We start from the raw sequence: 23,402 nt of genomic DNA on the forward strand, positions 1-23,402 counted from the left end.
CATTCACAATTGTGTCACGTGACAAATGACTGAACCCCAAGTGTAAAGGAACAAAGTCACGTACTAGTGCTGTCCGCGTCTGTTGAATTATACGCGCTACTTGTCGACGACTGCTAAACCCAACAAGAGGCCCATGGGCCACATCGCTCACCTGAGGAACAATGGGTATGATAAAATCAGCTTAATGAAGTCAGAATACAAACAATCTGGACAATGTACAATAATACATGTAGATCCTGTAAAAATAAAATCCATTTTCCCCCCTGGATATTCTTATGTTTATAATCATTAGTCCCTTTTCTAACAGGATGATTTTATAGTCATATCACATGTTGAGTATTGCAGTCCTCAAAAAGATCCTTTACAATTGTTTATATATGGGATATTAAGCTACATCAAACTCTTAACCTTCTTGTGAGGCCGAAGAATTGTCCTGGAGCCAAAGTCTTAACAATTATAAAGAATCATCTTGCTGATTAGTTTCTGAGAAGAAGATTTTAAAATATTTACTCTATATATTCCTTTGTAAAACTTTAACACCCCCCCCCCTTGTGGCCTCACCCTACCCCAAGGGATCATGTTTTCACAACTTTGAATCTGCACTACCTGAGGATACTTCAACACAAGTTTCAGCTTTCCTGGCTGTTTAGTTTCTGAGAAGAAGAATTTTAAAGATTTACTCTATATATTCCTATGTAAAACTTCGACCCTCCATTGTGCCCCACCCTACCCCCAGGGATCATGATTTTCACAACTGTGAATCTGCACTACCTGAGGATGCTTCCACATAAGTTTCAGCTTTCCTGGCTGATTAGTTTCTGAGAAGAAGATTTTTAAAGATTTACTCTATATATTCCTATGTAAAACTTCGACCACCCCATTGTGGCCCCACCCTACCCCTGGGGGTCATGATTTTCACAACTTTGAATCTACACTACCTGAGGGTGCTTCCACACAAGTTTCAGCTTTCCTGGCTGATTAGTTTCTGAGAAGAAGATTTTCAAAGATTTACTCTATATTTCTATGTAAAACTTTAACACCCCCCCCCCCAATGTGGCCTCACCCTACCCCCAGGGATCATGATTTTCACAACTTTGAATCTACACTGCCTGAGGATGCTTCCACACAAGTTTCAGCTTTCCTGGCTGATTATTTTCTGAGAAGAAGAATTTTAAAGATTTACTCTATATATTCCTATGTAAAACTTCGACCCCCCATTGTGCCCCACCCTACCCCCAGGGATCATGAATTTCACAACTTTGAATCTACACTGCCTGAGGATGCTTCCACACGAGTTTCAGCTTTCCTGGCTGATTAGTTTCTGAGAAGAAGATTTTCAAAGATTTACTCTTTATATTCCTATGTAAAACTTCGACCCCCCATGTGGCCCCACCCTACCCCTGGGGGTCATGATTTTCACAACTTTGAATTTACATTACCTAAGGATGCTTCCAAACAAGTTTCAGCTTTCCTGGCTGATTAGTTTCTGAGAAGACGATTTTTAAAGATTTACTCTATATATTCCTATGTACAACTTCGACCCCCCCATTGTGCCCCACCCTACCCCCAGGGGTCATGATTTTCACAACTTTGAATCTACACTACCTGAGGATGCATCCACACAATTTTCAGCTTTCCTGGCTGATTAGTTTCTGAGAAGAAGGTTTTTAAAGATTTACTCTATATATTCCTATGTAAAACTTCGACCCCCCATTGTGGCCCCACCCTACATCCAGGGATCATGAATTTCACAACTTTGAATCTACACTACCTGAGGATGCTTCCACACAAGTTTCAGCTTTCCTGGCTGATTATTATCTGAGAAGAAGATTTTTAAAGATTTACTCTATATATTCCTATGTACAACTTCGACCCCCCATTGTGCCCCGCCCTACCCCTGGGGGGTCATGATTTTCACAACTTTGAATCTACACTACCTGAGGATGCTTCCACACGAGTTTCAGCTTTCCTGGCTGATTAGTTTCTGAGAAGAAGATTTTTAAAGATTTACTCTATATATTCCTATGTAAAACTTCGACCCCCCATTGTGGCCCAACCCTACATCCAGGGATCATGAATTTAACAACTTTAAATCTACACTACCTGAGGATGCTTCCACACAAGTTTACGCTTTCCTGGATGATTATTATCTGAGAAGAAGATTTTTAAAGATTTACTCTATATATTCCTATGTAAAACTTCGACCCCCCATTGTGCCCCGCCCTACCCCTGGGGGGTCATGATTTTCACAACTTTGAATCTACACTACCTGAGGATGCTTCCACACGAGTTTCAGCTTTCCTGGCTGATTAGTTTCTGAGAAGAAGATTTTTAAAGATTTACTCTATATATTCCTATGTAAAACTTCGACCCCCCATTGTGGCCCCATCCTACCCCCGGGGGTCATGAATTTCACAACTTTGAATCTACACTACCTGAGGATGCTTCCACACAAGTTTCAGCTTTCCTGGCTTACTGGTTCCTGAGAAGAAGATTTTTGAAAATTTCTCGAAATTTTTCATTAATTTCTAATTATCTCCCCTTGAAAACGAGTGTGGCCCTTAATTTTCACAACTTTGAATCCCCTTTGCCTAAGGATGATTTGTGCCAAGTTTGGTTGAAATTGGCCCAGTAGTTCTTGAGAAGATGTTGAAAATGTGAAAAGTTTACGGACAGACGGACAGACGGACAGACGGACGACAGACAAAATGTGATCAGAATAGCTCACTTGAGCTTTCAGCTCAGGTGAGCTAAAAAGAGTGGCAATAAGGGCGTTAGACAATCCACATTTCATTTTAAATAGGAAAATGCCAATTGCGTTTCTTATTGTTCTTTCTTTTGTGTTACGCATAGATGTGACATGTTGATTGAGGTCGATAAATTGATCTATTGACACTCCTAACAAGGTTTTGTAATCTTCATCAGATAGCAAGTGGTTATCAAATGACATTCGGCGACTCTGAGATGTAGATGCAACTTTTCTTAAATCATTAAATAACGACACAATTTCACCAGAGTTTAAAGCAGTGGACTTTTTTCTGAACATTGATGTATGAACATATGTTGATGGTTCAATGAAATTGCCGGTTAGATGGAGAGGGCAGCATCGGGCACCAAGTGGTACAAGAATACGAAAATTAATAAAGATGTCCATTCTTGCTTCTCTGGGAATGCATTTCAGGGAGCCCGTTTTTCTACAAATAATGCAGCTTTTATTACACTTTCCAGCTGTCACAATTGGCAAACTGATGCTATTTTCATTTGGACTACCCTGTATTGGTATTCGAGATATATTCTTAGACAAAGTATTTTTGATTGAAAGTCTACATGAGTCACATATGGTGCTTACTTTTGTAGTTTCAATACCTCTCGTTCGAAGAACCTTTGCAATGTTAACACTAACTGGCCGCTTTCTTTTTCCTTTAAGTTGTCTTTTACAAACACAACACCCATACTTTTCCGGTGAAACCATTGTTTACATGTATACGTGTCAGAAAACAAAGAGGTAAACGCCTTTAAATTCGGAAACAAGACAATCATTTAGAAGTTGTGTTAAACTTTCGAAAACGGTACCATACAGAGGCGGATCCAGCAATTTGGAAAAGGGGGGGTTTCATTTGATGAAAATCAATATGTGCAAAATTCATCATTTGTCTACAAACAAGGACTTTTTGAACGTTTTCCGTGCGTATACAACTGTATTTAATAAACATTAATCTCATCACTATCTATTTCACATCTATATCAACATTAGAGTGCACTGCATTATTGAGTGTTTTGCCTTTTTGGTTTAGGTAAGGAAGATTTGCATTATATCTAGCCTTCAGAAACCCAACTTTCCAGCAATGATAAATTCAGTGCGTCTATGCTTGATAGAAAAGAAACACTAAGAAACAAAACACAACTCAGACTAATTATGACAAACTATTAATAAATGGATATTTTGGTAACTTTTTTTTTTATGTCTTTGATGTTTTTAAATTCTGAACTATTTATCGATTTTGATTTCTATTGATTGCCTTCTTAAATAAAGGTCTAAATGACATGATATGACAAAAGAATGGGGATAATTTATCTGCTGAAAAGATGGTACGTGTGTAATACAATGGTAAAAGCAATTGTCGTCCCAGGGAACTTGATGTGACCTCTGTAATGGGTGCGCTACATCATCCGGACTGGTACAGACGCGAGCATTTTAAAAAAAAATAATTGAAAAGTTGTGCATTTTCATAATGGTTTACATATAAACCCTTTACAAGGTATGTTTGTAACAGAATTTCCGATTCTTGGAAACAAAACAAAAAAGGCTTTCTTTTGTGTTTAAAAGTGGGTATGAAGGTAGCTAGCATTCCAGAAAAATAGCATAACCCGCATAAGCGGGTCATGTAGTTTTCTTTGTATTTTTCGTATGAAACGAAGTAAAACTCATCTATTATATTTAGGTTAATTAACTAAACAATACATTTGAAAGCGGCTTTTTAAAGTAAAACGAATGCGTGTACTCGTATTTGAACCGTTATGTCGTTTTACTCGATGGCTTTTCAGTTCAAAACTGTACGAACTATATTCGATTAAAAAAAAATAGAGTAGATAATACATTGTAAATGTTATTGTAAATCTATAATACTGCTTAATTTTTTGTATTTTTTCTTTAATTTTCCACATGTTTACTCAGTGTAGTAAACACCGGATGCTAAAGGGGAGTACAGTGTACTTTATTTCGATAAAAAGTCGATAGGTTTTTTTTTTTATATAAGAACAAAATAATGGGACGTAGTACGATATTATTTAAATAAGCAATTTTAAAAGCATTTATTTGAGATAATTACAGTATTTATATTATAAATGGGAAAAATTGTCTTTAAATAGGCATTAAACGTTTTCAAAAAAATTCATATGTCCCAGAGAAAGGGGGGGGTTCCGACCCCCGGAACCCCCCCCCCCCCTCTGGATCCGCCAATGCCATAGCTAAAAAAGCCAATGAAGTATTTTCAAAAACCTAATTGTAAATTTAATTAAAAAATAGAAAAAAAATATTGGTAAAAGTAAATACCAGCAGGATTCGAACCCAAAACACCAATAGCCCGAGTTTCATAAAGCCGACACGAATCCAATGTGCCATGGGAGACTCCATAAAGTAATGATATAAAGAATTATTTAACAAGAAATTTTCATATCTCATAACTTAGTTTATTTTCATCCTAAAAATATATTAAAAAGTACATATTTGGTCATTTCTGGGTCATCTCTCCATCTATTTTTAACAAGCAACACATTCTATGTTGAAATATATAATCTTTACACATTTTAAATTTGTGGAGAGAAGACCCAGAAACAATAAAATCATTTAAAAATAGCTGTAAAGAAGTAGGATTTTGCGTAAATTGCCTCGTGCTGCTATATTCAGACCCATGTTTTGATAAAACTAACTGCATTTCAAACATTTTTTATCAATTTCCTTACCGTAAAGGAACCAAATAACGTTAACTTTATAGTTTAATAAATATGCACAAATAATCAATGAAATTTTACTCTTCCTATGTGCCCAGGTTCCTGCCGAATTTACATCTAATGCGCCTACTTTCTTTCCTAACCGTTTTTTCCTAAGTTATATCTTAGGAACACGCACACTTAGGTCATCTCCTCTCTCTCTCTCTCTCTCTCTCTCTCTCTCTCTCTCTCTCTCTCTCTGTATACGTATTTTTAAAAAAAAACAAATGGAACCAAATATAAACCAAATCGAAAAGAAGTAAATACCTAAAATTTCCCTGGCCATTAAAATCCGAAAAAATTGTACATTATATATGTATATGATAATATCCAGAAAAAGATCAAACTAGAACATAAAACCATATTTTTGTACAAAATCTAACTCCTCTTTGATGCTATCAAATTTAAGTGACTTTAATCAAATTAAACGTTCTATGCCCTTTGTATTTTCACAAATTGTTGTCGAGAATTTATCACATGCAGAAGATGAACAGCGTACGTTTGAATTAAAACCATTTTAACAGTTTTCAATACTAGAAAAACAGATGAAATTCAGCATGACATACTGAATACAATAATATATAGCTGAATTGTAATTTTCATAAATCTTGGAATCAGCATGTTGAAAACATGTCACTATGCGTTCTAAAAAAATAAAATTGAATCTGTTTCACTGGCATTATTAATATTCTTCCAATAATTCAGATGCTTGCTTAATCTACCTTTAACATTTGCATTTTTTGTTTTTGTTTTAATTTAACGAACGTTACGTTGTAAAAATTCTGAAGATGCTCACCAAAAACTCTGCTTGGTCCTATCTGAAACTTTGGTGGACAATGGGTGCACACATTACCCGCACCGAAACAGTAGAAACACACCTTAGATTTGGGATAGCTGAATCTGCTTGGGGTTGGTTTTGAACCTAGCCAAATTCTAGGGTAGTTCCCGTTGTTGATTGTAGGTAAACATATCCCGGTTTGAAATACTGTCTTGCAGCTTCTGGATTGTCAAAACGATCGATTGCATGCTTGTGGTTGACCAGGAATCGCTGGTTTTTTTTTTCGTGGGGCTTTTTCGCAAGCAAGTATCTATCTACACTACTATATTAACATAATTGACTGGAATTTTTTGGCTTTTGTTTTAAATAGTGCAAACATCATTGGTACTTGAAGATTACCAATTTGTTTTTATTTTTTCTCAATCGAGCTTCGCTAATTAATAATCAACGAAAATTCCTCAAAAAATTCCGAAATCATCAGGATTTTTTGGATTTTACAATCCTGCCCATGCGCATTACATTCAAGCTAAATCACTGGAGGCTCTTTAGTTTACGTTTCCACAATATCACATTTGCATGGACAAACTTAGAAACGATAATAAAAATATATGTAAATTTTCATTGAAAATTTGCTATATATTCTGTTCATCAAAGAAAATAACTCTAACACAGTGCATTAACTATGAAAAATCCCGAGAGTTCCTAATTTCAACATGGTGTGTAAATTTGAAGCGAGTAAAAAACGTTCGTGAAAAATTGTTGAATTCTTCAGTGATATGTTATTTTCAATGCAACTTCATTAATTTTTTCCAAAATCGTTTCGGAGCGATTCTGCAATTTTCTTCTATATTACGGGTGTTTGAAGGGAAATTAAATGTGGTGAAGGCCTGTCCCGAGACAGTTAGATCTATTACGCAGTGTGTAGTGAAATTGAAAGCATTATTGTAGGCTTATAGCTTTGTTATGAAAATGTCAACGATACGTTGGGTCAATGTATCTATTTCGTAAAGGTTCGATATCATATATGCAATTAGCTGCAGGTCTGTAGCTCCCGGTCTGAAAAAATTCGGATGGAGGACCTGGGATCCTCCATCCGAATTTTTTCAGACCGGGAGCTACAGACCTGCAGCTAATAAGCAATGTCAACCCGTGCACGTACGGGTCAAAGTCTAGTTTTATTTCGTAAACTGAAGTAAGGTATAGGGAAAAGCCTACCAATTATTTTCCCATAGAACTCTATACAAACCTTAGGACCTCTCAGTACTTTACTATGACAATAGCAGCCAAATCTTTGGTATCATTTGAAACTTCATTTTAAGCACTTTCAGAAATTTTCAAAAAAATACATGGTCCCGTGGCGTTTATAGGTCAAATTCGCACTTGTTTACAACTTACAGCGATCAGCAGTAAAGGGCACCCTGCTTAAAAAATTAACCCCCACTCCTACAATCTCCTCTGGCATTTCTGTATTTTCTGCAATATTCCCTCATCCCATCATATCTTTCAAACATTTATATTTTGGCTTTAAAATGAAAATAATTACATACCTGAATTCAGCCAATCGCCTGACGCCTATCCATTTATTCCGTGTTACAATGTTCTATAACTTTTTCTCTGATGTCAACATCCGGTGCATTGGTACTCTTATTCCTATAATGATGTATACTTCCGCGTTTCCTCGATTCGCAAGCCCTTTAAAGTTATCGGGATCGAGATCCAAATATTATTAAAACTTCCTTCTTTCGCTGGCTTCGCTCTCGAGCAGACGTACTTTTTTCAGACAAAGTATAAAAAACGGATTTAATCGACTTGTTTTGTCGAAAGTTTTTGAAATTTTTTTCGGTTTAATACATTAAACAGATAATGAAGGCACGTTGTGCATTTCCTTGACACGTCGTGTGTGTTTTTTGAGGCACGCTGTGCATTATTGCAAAATGAATTGCAACATGAATGACTCGGAAAGTGACCCGTACGAATCGGGACAAGACTCTGAGAGATCTGATATCTCTGATGATAATGATAGTCATCAGGAAACAGAGTTGCATGACAACTCTGATGTAATTTCTTTAGAGGCAGAATCTGATGGAGAAGGATTTGATGCTACAGAAGGTGAGAATTCGATTTGATCCTACAGAAGGTGAGAATTCATTCTCGCTTTATGGCAGCATGGCTGCTTATTGTCAGAAATATTTTTATCAACACCTGACAGAAGACAGCATCAAACGTAACATTTTAGATGCTGCCCCTGTGCCTGCGAATGCTTTCTGTTCACCTCCCAAAGTTGATGATTTTGTGGAGGATTTCATAGAGTTTAATGCTTTGAAATTTTTGAAAATGCAGGATAAAAGCCTGACATTTATTCAAAAGAAAATCGCTCAGATTATGAGGCCGTTGGCAAAAATCTGGCAGGCTGTAGATGGGGCACGGAAGGGTCAGGAAGAGAATTCAGAGTTCACAGTTCTCGACATACTGAAACTGGTAGAACAAACAGTTGTTTTAGTTGGTCAAGCTAATGCCACTTGTTTGTACGAGCGGCGTGATAATTTCCTGGCGAAAATAATGAAAGGTGTTAAGAAAGCGAAAGAACATCTTAAAACTAATGAGCATGATTTGAGTAGAGAGAAGGATGTGCTTTATGGTGAGACAGTATTTAAGGCTCTTGACAGAAAGAGCAAAAGCAGAAAAAGAGCCAGAGATCTCTCTAAAGAAATGCAATCAAAAAAGAGGCGCATAGACCAAACATCCCAACCGCCCTTTCATGCAGGGCCCTCACGTGGGTATGGAAATCGTGGGGGCAGACAGTCTACATGGATGTCGAAACAAGGTAGTCAGAGTAACAGAAAACCTGTGCAGTCTAACTACAAGATTCCAAAGAAACCAAGATCAGGACAAAACAGGTATGAAAATTACCAATGGTATTCCTCTCGTTATGGAACAAATAACAAAAATATCAAGTCTGAACAACCTACATGCCTCAGTGACACATCTCAGGTTCAAAGAAATTTGTCAAGACAAAATACCCCTAGGGGGAAGATTAGAAGCATTTCGAGAAAACTGGGAAATGATAACAAAAGATGAAAACTTATTGGAGAGTATTTCAGGTTACAAAATAGAATTCAGTTCAGAACCAATTCAGAGATTTCAAATAAAATTATCAGAACAAGAAATGCAAACTCTAAATTCAGAAATAGAGGAGATGTTGGTCAAACAGGCAGTGGAGGTTGTTCAGACAAAAACAAATTGTCAGTTTGTCAGTCATTTATTTGTACACCCCAAAAAAGATGGGGGAATGAGACCAATATTCAATCTGAAAACTCTAAACCAATTTGTAGTATACAATCACTTCAAAATGGAGGGGTTTCAGGTAGTAAAAAACTTGATACAGAGAAGGGATTGGTTATGCAAAGTAGATCTTTTGCATACCAATATGCAAAGATCACAGAAAGTATCTAAGGTTTCAGTACAAAGGACAGATGCTACAGTACAAAGGACTGCCATTTGGACTGGCATCAGGTCCGAGACTTTTCACAAAAATAATGAAACCAGTCATTGCGCTATTAAGACGCATAGGAGTCCGCCTTGTGATTTACTTAGACGACATATTGTTGCTAAATCAATCACAAGAAGGGCTCTCAAGAGACAGAGACACACTCTTATGGATGCTTCACAATCTAGGTTGGTTAATTAACTGGAAAAAATAAGTTCTAACCCCATGTCAGCAATTAGAATTTCTGGGTCTAACAGTAAATTCAGTGGAAATGGAGATATTACTCTATCAGCAACCAAAGTAGAGAGTATCAAAAGAAAATGTACAGACATGATCAGCAAAACAGAAGTGTCAATACAAGAGTTATCAAGTTTAATAGGAACACTGAATGCTACAGTAGAAGCTGTCATCCCAGCCTCACTGTATGTGAGGGAGCTTCAAATGTTTCAAACAAAATGCCTGCTAAAATCAAAAAGATATTATCAACAAATGATAATACTCCCACAAACTTCCAGAGGGGAGATAAACTGGTGGCTACAGCAGCTGGAACATTGGAATGGAAAACAAATTCGACTGTCCCCAGACAAGGACTTGGTAATAGAAACAGATGCCTCGAAAACAGGGTGGGGGGCAGTATGTCTCACTCAGAGCTTAAGAAGGGGGGGGGGCTTTGGAACCCCTCAGAGAAAAAAAATGCATATCAATGTACTGGAACTGAAAGCAGGGCAGTTTGCAATTCAATCACTGACCAAACACAAACAGAACATTCATGTTCACATCAAATCAGACAACACAACAGTTGTTGCATATCTGAACAAAATGGGGGGACCAGATCAGAACTGTTATTACAAACAACAAAGCAGATTTGGACTCACTGTCTATCCAAAAAGATCATGATTACTGCAGAACATTTACCCGGAATACAGAATGCTCAAGCAGACTTGGAGAGTTGTCAGATGAGGGATACCAGCAACTGGATGCTGAACAAGGGAATATTCAAACAAATAAATCAGATGTGGGGGCCATTAAAAATAGATCTCTTTGCAGACTGGTTGAACACACACCTGGAAAATTACTTGAGTTGGTATGCAATGGGAATGGATGCATTCCAGATACCCTGGAACAACAAAAGAGGGTATGCTTTCCCTCCATTTTGCCTAATAATAAGGTGTTTGTCCAAAGTTCTGAAAGAAAAGTCAGAAATTGTCATAATAACTCCAGCATGGCAGACTCCACCATACTATCCACTACTTCTGACCTTGTCAATAGACAACCCAATTCTTTTACCTCCCATGAAAAACCTGCTACTGTCACCAGAGGCAGTAGTGCATCCACTATTCAGCAATCAAACCTTAAAGCTAGTGGCTTGGAAGGTTTCAGGAGACAAAAACAAGCAGCAGGAGTTTCGGTGCAAACTTCCGAACTCTTGGCTGCAGGTTGGAGACAAGGAACTCAGACAGCTTACAACAGCTGCTGGAGACAGTGGGATAGCTGGTGTCAATCAAAACAAATTGATCCATTTCAAACCTCTGTGGAATATGTAGCTGATTTTTGGCAGAATTATATGCAAAAGGCTATGAGTATAGGACAATTAACAGCTACAGGTCTGCAATATCTGCATTCCATGCGGGAATTGAACGCAACAAAATTGGTAAACACGACCTCATTTGTCAACTTATGACAGGAATTTTCAACAAAAACCCACCAAGGCCAAAATACATGCAAATGTGGGATGTAAATAAAGTACTCTCATATATCACAGGCATGGGAAATAACACAGATTTGTCACTGAAGGAAATTTCAATGAAGCTGTGTATGTTAATGGCTCTTGCCTCAGCAAGCAGGTCATCTGAAATTCACAAATTTGATATTGAGAACATGAATATCACTGAAGATGAAATTATATTTACTTTGAAAAGTTTAACAAAGTCAAGGAGAGTGGGACAAAGCCCAATTTCGGTCAAGTTCACAAAATATGAAGAACACCCAAAATTAGATATCATTTCTTGTACCATGGAATATTGGGAGAAAACCAAAATAATAAGGGCAGAAGAAAAACAGTTGTTTGTAAGTTTCATAAAACCACATAAAGCAGTTAAATCCTGTACAATAGCAAATTGGCTGAAAAATCTGTTAGCACTGTCTGGAATAGATGTCTCAGTTTTCAAACCCCACTCAACAAGAGGTGCAAGTACTTCCAAAGCTAACAAGTATGGTTTATCAATTGAACAGATTATCAACAAAGGAAATTGGAAGTCTTGTAAAACTTTTAAAAAGTTCTACAATCGTCCAATTGTTGATGATGATAACAAATTTCAGGAAATTGTTTTGAAACTAATTCTAATGGGCTTTAAACAATACATCATTATACCTTACTTCAGTTTATAAAATTAAATTAAATTTTATAAGTGCGCTTTTAGCGCACGCAGTGAAATTATAATTCTATGAGTAAAGTGAAGTAAGGTATAACATTCCCACCCAGCCCATCTTCCCAAATCAGTTTACTTAAGTTTATCAGTTTATACAATGCATAGTTTACCACAGTATAAAAAAAAAGAATGCATATTTAGTCGTTTGTGATTTATAGCCGTTTCTGTTTTCAGAGACAAGACTTAAATGCTGTACCAAAAGAAGAGGGATTATAAAAGCTGAAGGTCTGGTGGTGCCCATGCAGGACAGACAGACATTATAGGACTCAACTTATCAGCTGATATTATTATTTTTCAAAATTTTGTTTATAACTTCAACCAGATAGTGACATTCCACAAAAATATTACCTTGCATCTTATATGTTTTATAGATGGAATAAAGTCGTTTTGATTGTGATAACAAATGGTGTATTTATTTATCTGCTAGAAGAAGTCAGTCTTTGATCGCTCGCCATCGTCAGAAGGAAGTTTTAATAATATTTGGATCTCGATCCCGATAACTTTAAAGGGCTTGCGAATCGAGGAAACGCGGAAGTATACATCATTATACCTACTACAGTTTACTCATGAAATTATAATTTCATTGCGTGCGCTAAAGCGCACTTATAAAATTTTCATTTTTTCTTAAATTTTCATATAGAAAATTGAATTATCATGCAGTTGTCCCCCGTTAACTGTTAACCTTTTTGAAGGTATGAAAAACATTGAAAATAAGAAAGATAGGAGCGGAATGGAAGTTATTATAGTATAGGTACATGTATACTAGGAACCAACACCCACCGCCATATTAGGATTTTCATAATTTTAAAATTTTTATTTTTAATTCAACTTTTTCCTTTTGCTCGCTCCTCTTTTTTTGCTTGTCAATTTGTTTTGGATGAGTGTGCCCCCATTCAAAAACGATTCTACGTACCTGGTATTCCAGCCATACTTGTATGCTTATATACTAATGTACTAATATTCGTCAAAAGTGCGTGACCTGCTCCTCCAATTCCTATGTAGAATTATTCTTTCGTATCTTAAAACTGACTTTTGTCAAGTATGAAAAAAAAGACTTGATGCTTCGTTTATAGTAATACATGTGGTACTTCCCTAGAGTATTCGGAGCGGAGTTTGTTTCTTATGAAAACGAAAAAAAAAATTAGTATGATAATTATTATTGTAATTGTCGTAAACATTTTATATAAAAACTTTCATCAATCTCAAAACTTGGAGTGTTTAAATATATTTAGTAAAACCATACGGGCTCGATTTTCAGATAGTGTTACGCAGAAGTTGTTCTCGAAGACAAAAATATTAAAATTGTTAATCTTTGTGTATTTTTGTGTATGGCAACAATGTTGTAGATCAATATTCCTAGATTTCTACATTAATCGATCAAAATTGAATTTTTTATGCTGAGAATGATAACACTGTTTTTATGCGATGTTTTTTTTCATAATTTTAGCCTTCTTAAATTTGTTTTCTTTGTTTATGCTATTTGGATTTCCCCTATACATGTATATTTCTTGATAATTAGGTGGTTGGTTGCTCAAAGAAGAAAAATCGCAGTTTTGATATCCATATTATTAAGGTCAGACGACACGTTCCTCGAGAATCTTTTTTGTATCTCCTCGTAATAAAGAGTTCCAATAAAAAATATTAATTTTATAATTATTTAAATAATGATTAAAATTTAATTGGATGTGGTTATGTGTCTAGATGGCCGAGTGGTTAGAACCGGGGCCGCTCACTGCCAGAAGCATATAGGTTCTAGAGGTCGTGAGTTCAAAGCCCCGACCCGGCCGAGATAGAGTTCCAGTATAGTGAATTTTGCTGTGCTGTATAAGAATTTATTTTTATATCAGCAATTCAAGTGTATTTTCAAGAAGGTTATATAGGAAATTGCATACTCTAGTATTTTGCAGAAATGCCTGGTAAGGTATCCTAATTTTTTGCAAGAAAGCTTGTCAAAGTAGTAGTAAACCATTAACAAATTCCTGGAAAAAGTTATCTAAAATTGAGGAACGTGTTGTCTGACCTTAAAAGGGTCTATTGTCATTTTAAACGACGTTACTTCATATTGAAAGAGGGACTACTCTAAATATTTCAGAGCTGAAAAAATTATAAATGATCGAACAGTTGGGCCAATATTCTGTTAAAAAGATGTTACGTCCGCCATGTTGCCATCAAAATTTTCACGAAGTTGTCTAAAGAAATTTAGACGGCATTCACATGACATGTCTTATCCAATGACAGAACGTCATTCTAGTTCGAGCAAAACGGATATTTATGCATTATTCATGCCGAAAATGTAGGTACACATTAGTACTAATGTGTAAATTTCAGCCACATTTGCATTAATTACATCAACGAGGCTGTTTTCTTGAATATGTCTTACATATCGGCAATATTAAAAAAAATCCGTAAAATTACTATCATAAGTGCTTCGGATAAAATAGTCCTAGTAAAATATATTAATGAAACGAATACCATATTTTTCTGTCCTTCCATATGTGTGTGTCATATTTTCGGTCCCTTCTGTGGTTGCAATCATTGTTGATGCTATTAAAAAGACATTACATTTCATTTGTTTTTTTTGGATTATTTTGTTTATTGTTTTCTTTTGTTTAGTATTGCATTTAGTCTGGCACATTGTTTTATCAGATTTACGTAACTCAGTGCTATATTCTGCCAATGACAATTGAAATATCTAAAATTATTGGTATTTGATAGCTTTTTCGTGTTTTATTGAATTTGGTATATCAAACATCACATGGTGAACATTATTAACCATATCGAAAAAGGGAATTCAGTTAATGCCTATCGAAATTTATTTACTTGGGCTAGAAATTATTTTTTGTTCTCTCTATTTCTATTTTATGCAAATTGTTTGGTTTTGATCATTTGCTTTTGTGTTTGAAAGAATTTACAAGTGATTAATGTTTTCGAATACTTAAATTTGTTCAACAGGTTGAAAAGTAGGCCCTTGTAATGTGATGTATAAAACCCTCATGTCATAGTAACAAAGTGAAACTAACAAATATCATTGTAACTTAATAATAAATAAAATATCTAAAAAATGGGTTTTGAATCCCCTAAAATTCTCTGTATTTTTCATTAAAAGACCAATTATAATTTAGGGCTATTTTATTAGAGTTTACCTGCAATTAAGGAATGTCTTAACATAGGGATGTCACTATTAATTGATAACAGTGATCCACAGATTATTATTCTAAACCAGAACACAGCTTATTTCTAAATTGCCAAAAATAAAATAAAACTACGTAAAGTACATTATGTAAATTGACTTTAAGCACAGAAAAAACGAGGTAAGTTTTTCTACTTTAAAAAGGGCTTTTCAACAGAAAAAAGCTTAAGCTTACTCTCAATATAGTGAGAGGGCGTCTATATTTTGCTTATAAAAATAGACTAAAGAAGTAAGTACATCGTAAAGTTAAAACTTCAAATTATATTATCTATCCTAATTTAACATTTTGCAAATAAACTACAAAATGCCTGCACCAGAGTACTTGCTGACACCGGACACCTTTGGTATTTCTTGTGATGATGTCCGTTAGGTATAATTGAATTTTAAAGGATAAGTTATTATTGTGAAATTAATCAAAAAGCTACTTTCATTTTCGATAAACAAGCTAGAAAAAGCAAAAATGAGAGTAAGGTGGTGGACACGCTTTGGCAGATCCAAATCATAGAAAGTCTCGATCAAAGTATATCCTTGCAATGAAATAATATTGAATGATTACCTAAAGAGTGAATATATTTACTGTGAGACTATTTAGATAATATATAGAAGTTAATATTTGACAAATGTTGAATAAGTAAAATGAGTCAATTCGTTTCTTTAGTAGGCGATTTTAGTTTTGATACTCATTAGCTTGTAAAGCACGACCTCTGGTGAGAGAAAGGGATGAAACTTTCCAGAACGGGTTATCCAAGAACGCGGTTTGACTAATTAACGAAAAGTATAGGACGAGTTAATCATGCATCGCGGGCAGATACTTTGGATCGGAATTCGATTAATACAAAAAGTTAATAAATAAATTGGAACAATTAATTAATATATGCGATATTAGCATTAATGGAAAAAACATTCCTGAACGGGGTGCCTAGAAACGGGTTGACTAATTGACATCATGCAGATGTGTAGGGCGAGTTAACCATCGGGCAGATACTTTGAATCTGACAGCTTTGGTTTAAATATGCATGCAAATGGATAATAATGCATAACCTAGCGTGTTTTAATTTCATACTTTTTTTTATACCACGACAGCTTGGTTGTAAACCATAGACATTAATTTGTAAACATTAATGATTAATGAACAGATTATTGTATTCTACGTCTATATGGATAAATGACGTATGCATAAAACGGGGAAGTTTAATTGGAATCCCCCCCCCCCTTCCAGATTGATTTTCAAACAGTCTTTTATCTGAAATTCTTATTTGGGACAGTTATTGTCGAAAATTGACCATAAAACAGGATTAAGGCCACGAACATGTATATATTATCCATTTTAGTTTAGATTTTTCATCCATGCCCGCTCCTCTAAATATCTAACAATGCTGTTTGATTTTAATTCAATTTTAAAGAATATAAGATAGGGAAAAAAATCGGACAAAGTATATACACAAATGAAAAAAAGAAGGATTCAACATATTAAGCATTATATGATAATAATGTGTAAAGTGTTAATTCCCGCGCTTGCACGGGCTATCATCTAGTATTTCACATTGTAAACAGTTTACATGCACTATTTCACTTTTTGATGATAAACTTTTGTTTACACCTATTAATCAAATAATTTCAGTCAAAACTTTTAATTCTACCAAATACAGTTTATATATTACCTGTTGTTGAATTACAGCCGTAAATATGATGACATGGGGAACATGGACATTTTTTTGAACACAGAGAACCATAGAAAGGATAACTACATAATGTATTGCAGTAATCTCCATAATATCCTGGTGGACACTCTACAATTAATCATACTTGGCATTAAACAAATGTTACATGAATATAACCATGAAAAAGTTGATATTTTGTAATTTTATACACATTGATAACAACAAACGGTTAGATTTAAAACTACGAAATATCAATGAATGAATAATACTGATTATGATAGTAATTAGTAATCATATTGAAACCAAAGAACCCCCATCCCCACCCCCACCCCTAAAAAAGCCAAAAAAAAAAAAAAAAATTGTGAATAATAAAGAATAAAATAAAAAAACTACAGGCAGAAAAAAGCACTGTTTAAAGTCATCTTGATGATTTGTCTAAATTCATAACAATTTCGTTCACAGCAGTGTTTACAAATGCAATATTAAGATAAAAAATTGAACGGGTCTCTTTTAAACAAAATTGTTCAGCAATACCTATGCAAAAATTTCCATCCTTGTAATAATTCATACAGCAGTTTCCTGAAACATCGTGTGGTCTGCAAAGGAAAGCATTCACTTAGAAAAATTAAACTCGCCTATAACAAAAACAAGCAGACTGTTGAATTAAAATACATGTACATTTAACATACTTGTTGACACAACTGTTCTCAATTCTATTAGTCAGTATCAGAAAAATTGCAACTGTACTCTTCAATACAAATATCAATGCCATTTTTATCTAATATTGAATATTTCAAAATCCTCCGTTTGGTAAAAATGAATTAAATACAATATTGATATGCGTTCAGGGAGAAGCATTCAACACGTGTAAAAACTGTATAATAAGAATTTGGAAGAACTTTAAGAGCTAAAGGATACAATAAGAGGAACAACTTTTAATTGCTAAATGATATCACGAACTATCAATTTAAACTTCAGTGTTTTCAAATGTTTTTTAATTTGAACAGGCAACAAAATTTTCCATTTTCATAATATTTTCAATGAAGTTGCTAGATAAAATATAATTGCTTCCTTTAATTAATGAACCAAAAAGCCTGAGGACAGGATCATGACAAAAAATATTGCATGAGTTGATGAGATACTTTGTTTTCAATTTAAAAGAATAGCAAACCATGCATGATGTGGAAATCAAAATTAGATTGTTACTTAAACATATGAAATAAATGAAGTATCATTAGAAAAATTACAGTAATTGAGTCCGGAAAACAATTCTGTATATTTGTTTTATATTCTGTATATAAGTTTTATGTTCCGTTTATTTCATTTTCAGGCCGGCTCTATATTGCAGCGAATGGAAAGCAGTGTGTACTTTACAGATAAAAGATTCCCAATATCTAATATAAATCAAAGTACTGAAAGTACTGGAAAGCAGTTAGCAACATTGTTTTTATGTTTTGTTGGGAATACATGCGAAGTTTTTTTTTTTGGAGCAGTATAGATTTCCAATACAAGTTTCAACATTTAAGTTTAAGCTTGAAGTTTTTATCGTAAAGATGTGGTTAATAACACTTAATGAAAAACCCAAAACGAATGAAAAATCATGTTGTATTTTAAAAACGGTACATGGTATTCCAATATAAACCGAGTCTCGGGGTTCCAAAACATCAGCTTGATAACGTGCGGAAATTCAAGCACGGACAGTCCAATGTAGTTATGTTCACAAAATCTATATCAATGTGCAGAATTCCAACACAGACCGAGATCACACTATACTGTGCGTGTCTACAGTACAGTTAGCCAAACACAACACACTTTTTACTAACGTGCGAGGTTCCAGCACAATTATCCCAACCGTACTTTTTCTGGTCTATACCATTCCTCTATTTTTTTTTTTTTTGACAGTAAAAAGATGACACGCGATGACATAAAAACATTCATATCCACATGTAGCTGTTAAGATAAGTTCTAACATTTATTGTCTAGCAAGTATAAATTTGCCGGGAGAATAAGTTAAGAAGATATCTGATTCATAGCCTAGGTCCGGTAGGGTTAACTTTTACACTTAGCCTCATGAAAGCGCATTGAGTTTTTGATACGAGCTATTCCGCACGTTCATCCAACTACTGATATTCTCACAGCACTGGTGCATTTTAAATGTAAAATCTATATAGTTAAATTATGAAATACCTTTGATGCAACACAAGCTCAACAAAAATAACATCTTTGTGTAAGAGAATTAGTCAATATCCCATCTTTCTTGAACTACCAATGCGTTTTATCTTACTAATAATTCTTATAATAGTATTAAGAAATTCATGGAATTTTGAAACAGTCAAACAGATCATATAACCAAATGATTCTATCAGTTAAATCAAATTTGACCAACCCTTATTTGCATAAAGGTCAGACCAAGGTCACAACCTTTTCCTTCAAACTATAAGATAAAAAAAATAAATGTAGATTTCTGCAGTAATTTATACTACTAAATTGGAATAAATATTTAAACTAAAACTGATATTGCTTAGCTCATATTTCCTCTAATTTTCTTAAATTTTAAAGATATTTTGATTAATGTTTTATGCTTCCAATTTTGAAATATTTCTGATTTTTACATAATATACAGACTTATATAAAGATGTAAATTGAAAGAAAAGCTAATATATTGACCACTTAATAAGAGAGAAAATCCAATTTTTGTGATTTATCACACAAATTTATTTAAAGACTGAGCACTTAAAAAAGCTAATAAAAATGTTATATGATAGGAAAATCATTTTTTAAAACATATTCTGAAACTTAAGTATCTTATCATAAGTTCACATAAGTTGAAAAAAATCCAACATTGATGTTAGTGTTATAAAAATGCTAAATAACTCATGAATCTTTAACAAATCTGAATTGCAAAAATATGACTGGGATATTTTCCTAGGCCAATGTTCCGCCAAAAGTAGTCCTTGTTAGAATCTAAACTTTGATTACTATTTCTATGCCAAGTTGTATGACAATAGTAAAGAAAGGAAAATATGATATTTTAATTTCCTTTCATCTTGATTAAATGAACACTAAACCAAACTTACTTTTGACAAGTCAAAAACCAGAAAAGACTCTTTCCTTAAAAATACATTTTGACGCACAAACCCATGATGTAGCTAATATTTAATTTTTGCGCGATTTCTACATATTTTATATAAACAGATGAACTTTTGAAAAATTACGCTAACGAAAAGTAAATAAACCCAATTAAAAAAAGGTAAAAAAAATTCAATTAATCATTGACTACCACATAAATTCTGAGTTTCCCTCCGATTCATAGGCACGCAAGCGCAAGGAATGGTAAATACCGTAGAGTGGCACATATAATTAGCAAGCGGCCTGTCGGTGAAGCCAGTATCATATCAAAATGTACCTACGATAACTCATACTCGGTATGAGGCAAATCCTTTTTAACTTTCCCTATTAGAGTTTTTTTGTTTAAGGTTCGATTGTTTAAACAATGAATAGAATTTTAAAGAAAAACTTCGTTATGGAAACATTATACCGGTAATACATGTAAAAAAAGAATTTGAAGGATTTGATCGAGATCTAAGAACTTAACGAGTTTAATTATGGTTTCTCCACAGGTTGTGTTTGTACGCCCAAAGCACCTTTTTCAAAAACCATAACTCTACTTTGAAACATAGTAATGTTATTCAGAATCACATGCACGATAAATTATTTCTAAAGAGAATTTCTGGACCCTGTTCAACTCCATCATTTTTCTCATCCCCTCTGGGCTGAATCAGAACCAGGAGAATTTAGAATTATTCATGATCTCTCTTACTCAAAAGAAATATGTTAACAATAATACACTCTACAGTTCAATACGATAAAATTGACTTAATTATACAACTAGCTCAATCATATAGAAAAAATTGACTTATGGCCAAGATAGACATAGAGGACGCATTTAGAATCATTCCAGTGAACCCTGCCGACTATCATTTGTTAGGATGTTCATGGGAGAATGAATTTAATTTGGACAAATGCTTACCTTTGGGCGGTAGTAGTTTATGTCAGGTCTTTGAATGTTTGAGTGTTGCATTACAGTAAGTAATGCAGACAAAATACAAAGCTGGTGATGTGTTACATAATTATATCAGATGACTTTTGTTCATTGGGCCAGTTGATCTACCAAACTGCAAAATTGATTTAACACATTTTCTGTATCTTTGCAAAACTCCTGGGGTACGTATACATGTATCAAAATGTCTAAGACTCAAACTCCAAAGAAATCCATTATTATCTATGGCATTGAAATTTATTCCACAGTAATACTCCCATGAGTATACTCGGTACTTTAATTTATTGTCATGATATATAAAACAGTCTTGACCCAAATCTGTTCAATGTATTGGCAGGGACATTCCTCTATTGTACTAAGACCCGCCAATTAATTTTATCTTTATTCATATACAACAAATGGCCACAAACCATGGCGAATTCTCGCTGTGACGGGATCTTCAAAAACATCGATAATGCAGATACCCTTATAGTTATAATGTTTTAGAACTATTGAAACAATTAAAAAGGCATCATATTTATATACTCTTGTTTGAAAACTATCCAAATTTTTGCAGATTTGAAATAATTCGTCGTACAAAAAGGGACCGCAGGCAATAGTTTCGGCACATGATCCTTTGACTGTTTAAATTTTTCACAACATAAAGAGTGTTTCATATAACAGGTAACAACCTTTTGGGAGACTTATTTCTCCCTAACAGAAAAATAGGGAGAAGTTTGTGATATCAGGGAAACTGTCATTATTTAATACAGCATAACGCTACGGGAATGATGATATACACAGATTCAACCCAAATTAAATTGGATTACAATTAAAGCAAGGTAATAAAAAGTTGTTTTGTTTTTTTTAAATTCGAAAAGTTTTAAAAACATATAATCTATTAAATTTGATTTATTTGATGCATTCGTTAAATTTATACATGTAGATAAAATGTTTTGCAATTGTGTTAGCTAAGTGACAAATAACATCTGTTCTCAATCTCTGTGCCTCTGTGTATTTTGGAGGTATTAGTCCGACAATTTGATCCAGTTACAACCGTATGGTAGAGGATTTTAATTTTTAAGATAACCGTAGACAGATGGTTTATTGATTATTTCAGCATTAATTCGGCAGAGTTATTAACTAATTACAAGTTAATTGTAAGATTAAAACTAAAAGCAATTAACATCGGTTGTAATTTTCAATGCAGAGTAGGCTGTATGTTGCACCATTCGTATTTATTACCCATAAGATACTTTAAGACAATCGCGAATTGTTAATCACAACAGTGGTTAACCGAGGCCGTGGAAACGTCTTTTGAATTAAATGATTATCATTCTATTGTCTTTGGGGTTAATTTACACGATCGTGAGCTCAGAATACATGGCGACTTCTATTACTCTTTCGGAGGAAATTCCGACGAAGATAGCGAGTATTTTACCAACGATCAAGGTGTAAACGAAGAACATGTGGGTTGGGTAAAATTGGGTTTCTTTAGAAAAAAGAATCTCTATATATAAAATCTGGTAAAACAAAAACAATTCAGTCGGCAAGAATTCATCGGGTCGGTCGCGTTAGGGGAAACTAGGTGTTTTAATTTTGACCTTAACAATACCTTTTGTAGGGTCCATAAGTCGCCTTAGAAAGTGCGTTCTGGTATAACTACAAGACATGCAAAATAAAGCAGTCCTATTTAGAATTGCAGTTCTCGTAGGCAAACTTTGTGTTTGCATTTCATTGCATTTGCCGCTACTTTAAATTCAACTTATTTCTACTCTGTAAGCTGGCATGAAAATATAATCGTCGTTTGTAAGATTGATCAATTTTTGGTAAGATTTGTAATTAAGGCAATGTACCATTATGACGACTTGGGGGCGCGCAGCCGCTACATCGAATCTTATGGGAAACTGCCTGTAGAACTTTGGTATCCTACGATATTAGACAGATCGAGTTAATTTCTGGATGCATATCTATGCCTCTGTTAATAAAGACGCCTGTAAATATACATGTTCACATCCAACCACATATGTGTCAATTATTTGAAGTCTGGTTGAATTATATATTCTTAAAGCTATACACGCTATAATTTGCGTCAATTTTGAATGACAGTGAAAACGCATGTGTTTGTCTACTTATAAAAGTTATCCTTAATCTGTAAATTACAAGGGTGAATTCCATCTCGTTACAAAGATATAGATTTTTAATTGTTTATTTTCCTGTCAGGAAAATATACCTTTTCATGAATATTGATGAAGGAAGAGCAAACCGACCTCATTGCGCATGTCTGCGGAGAACTAGGTGGTCGTTATTGTTTGCCTAATTAAATAT

At 34.3% G+C, this 23,402-nt stretch overlaps 1 pseudogene; it reads left to right on the forward strand.

Annotated features, from left to right (window-relative positions):
• The first annotated feature begins 8,214 nt into the window (after positions 1-8,214).
• LOC128159330 (uncharacterized) lies at positions 8,215-9,346 on the forward strand (annotated as a pseudogene).
• Positions 9,347-23,402: the final 14,056 nt, after the last annotated feature.

This window comes from Crassostrea angulata, chromosome 8 (assembly GCF_025612915.1).
Source record: "Crassostrea angulata isolate pt1a10 chromosome 8, ASM2561291v2, whole genome shotgun sequence".
Classification (NCBI taxonomy): Eukaryota; Metazoa; Mollusca; class Bivalvia; order Ostreida; family Ostreidae; genus Magallana; species Magallana angulata.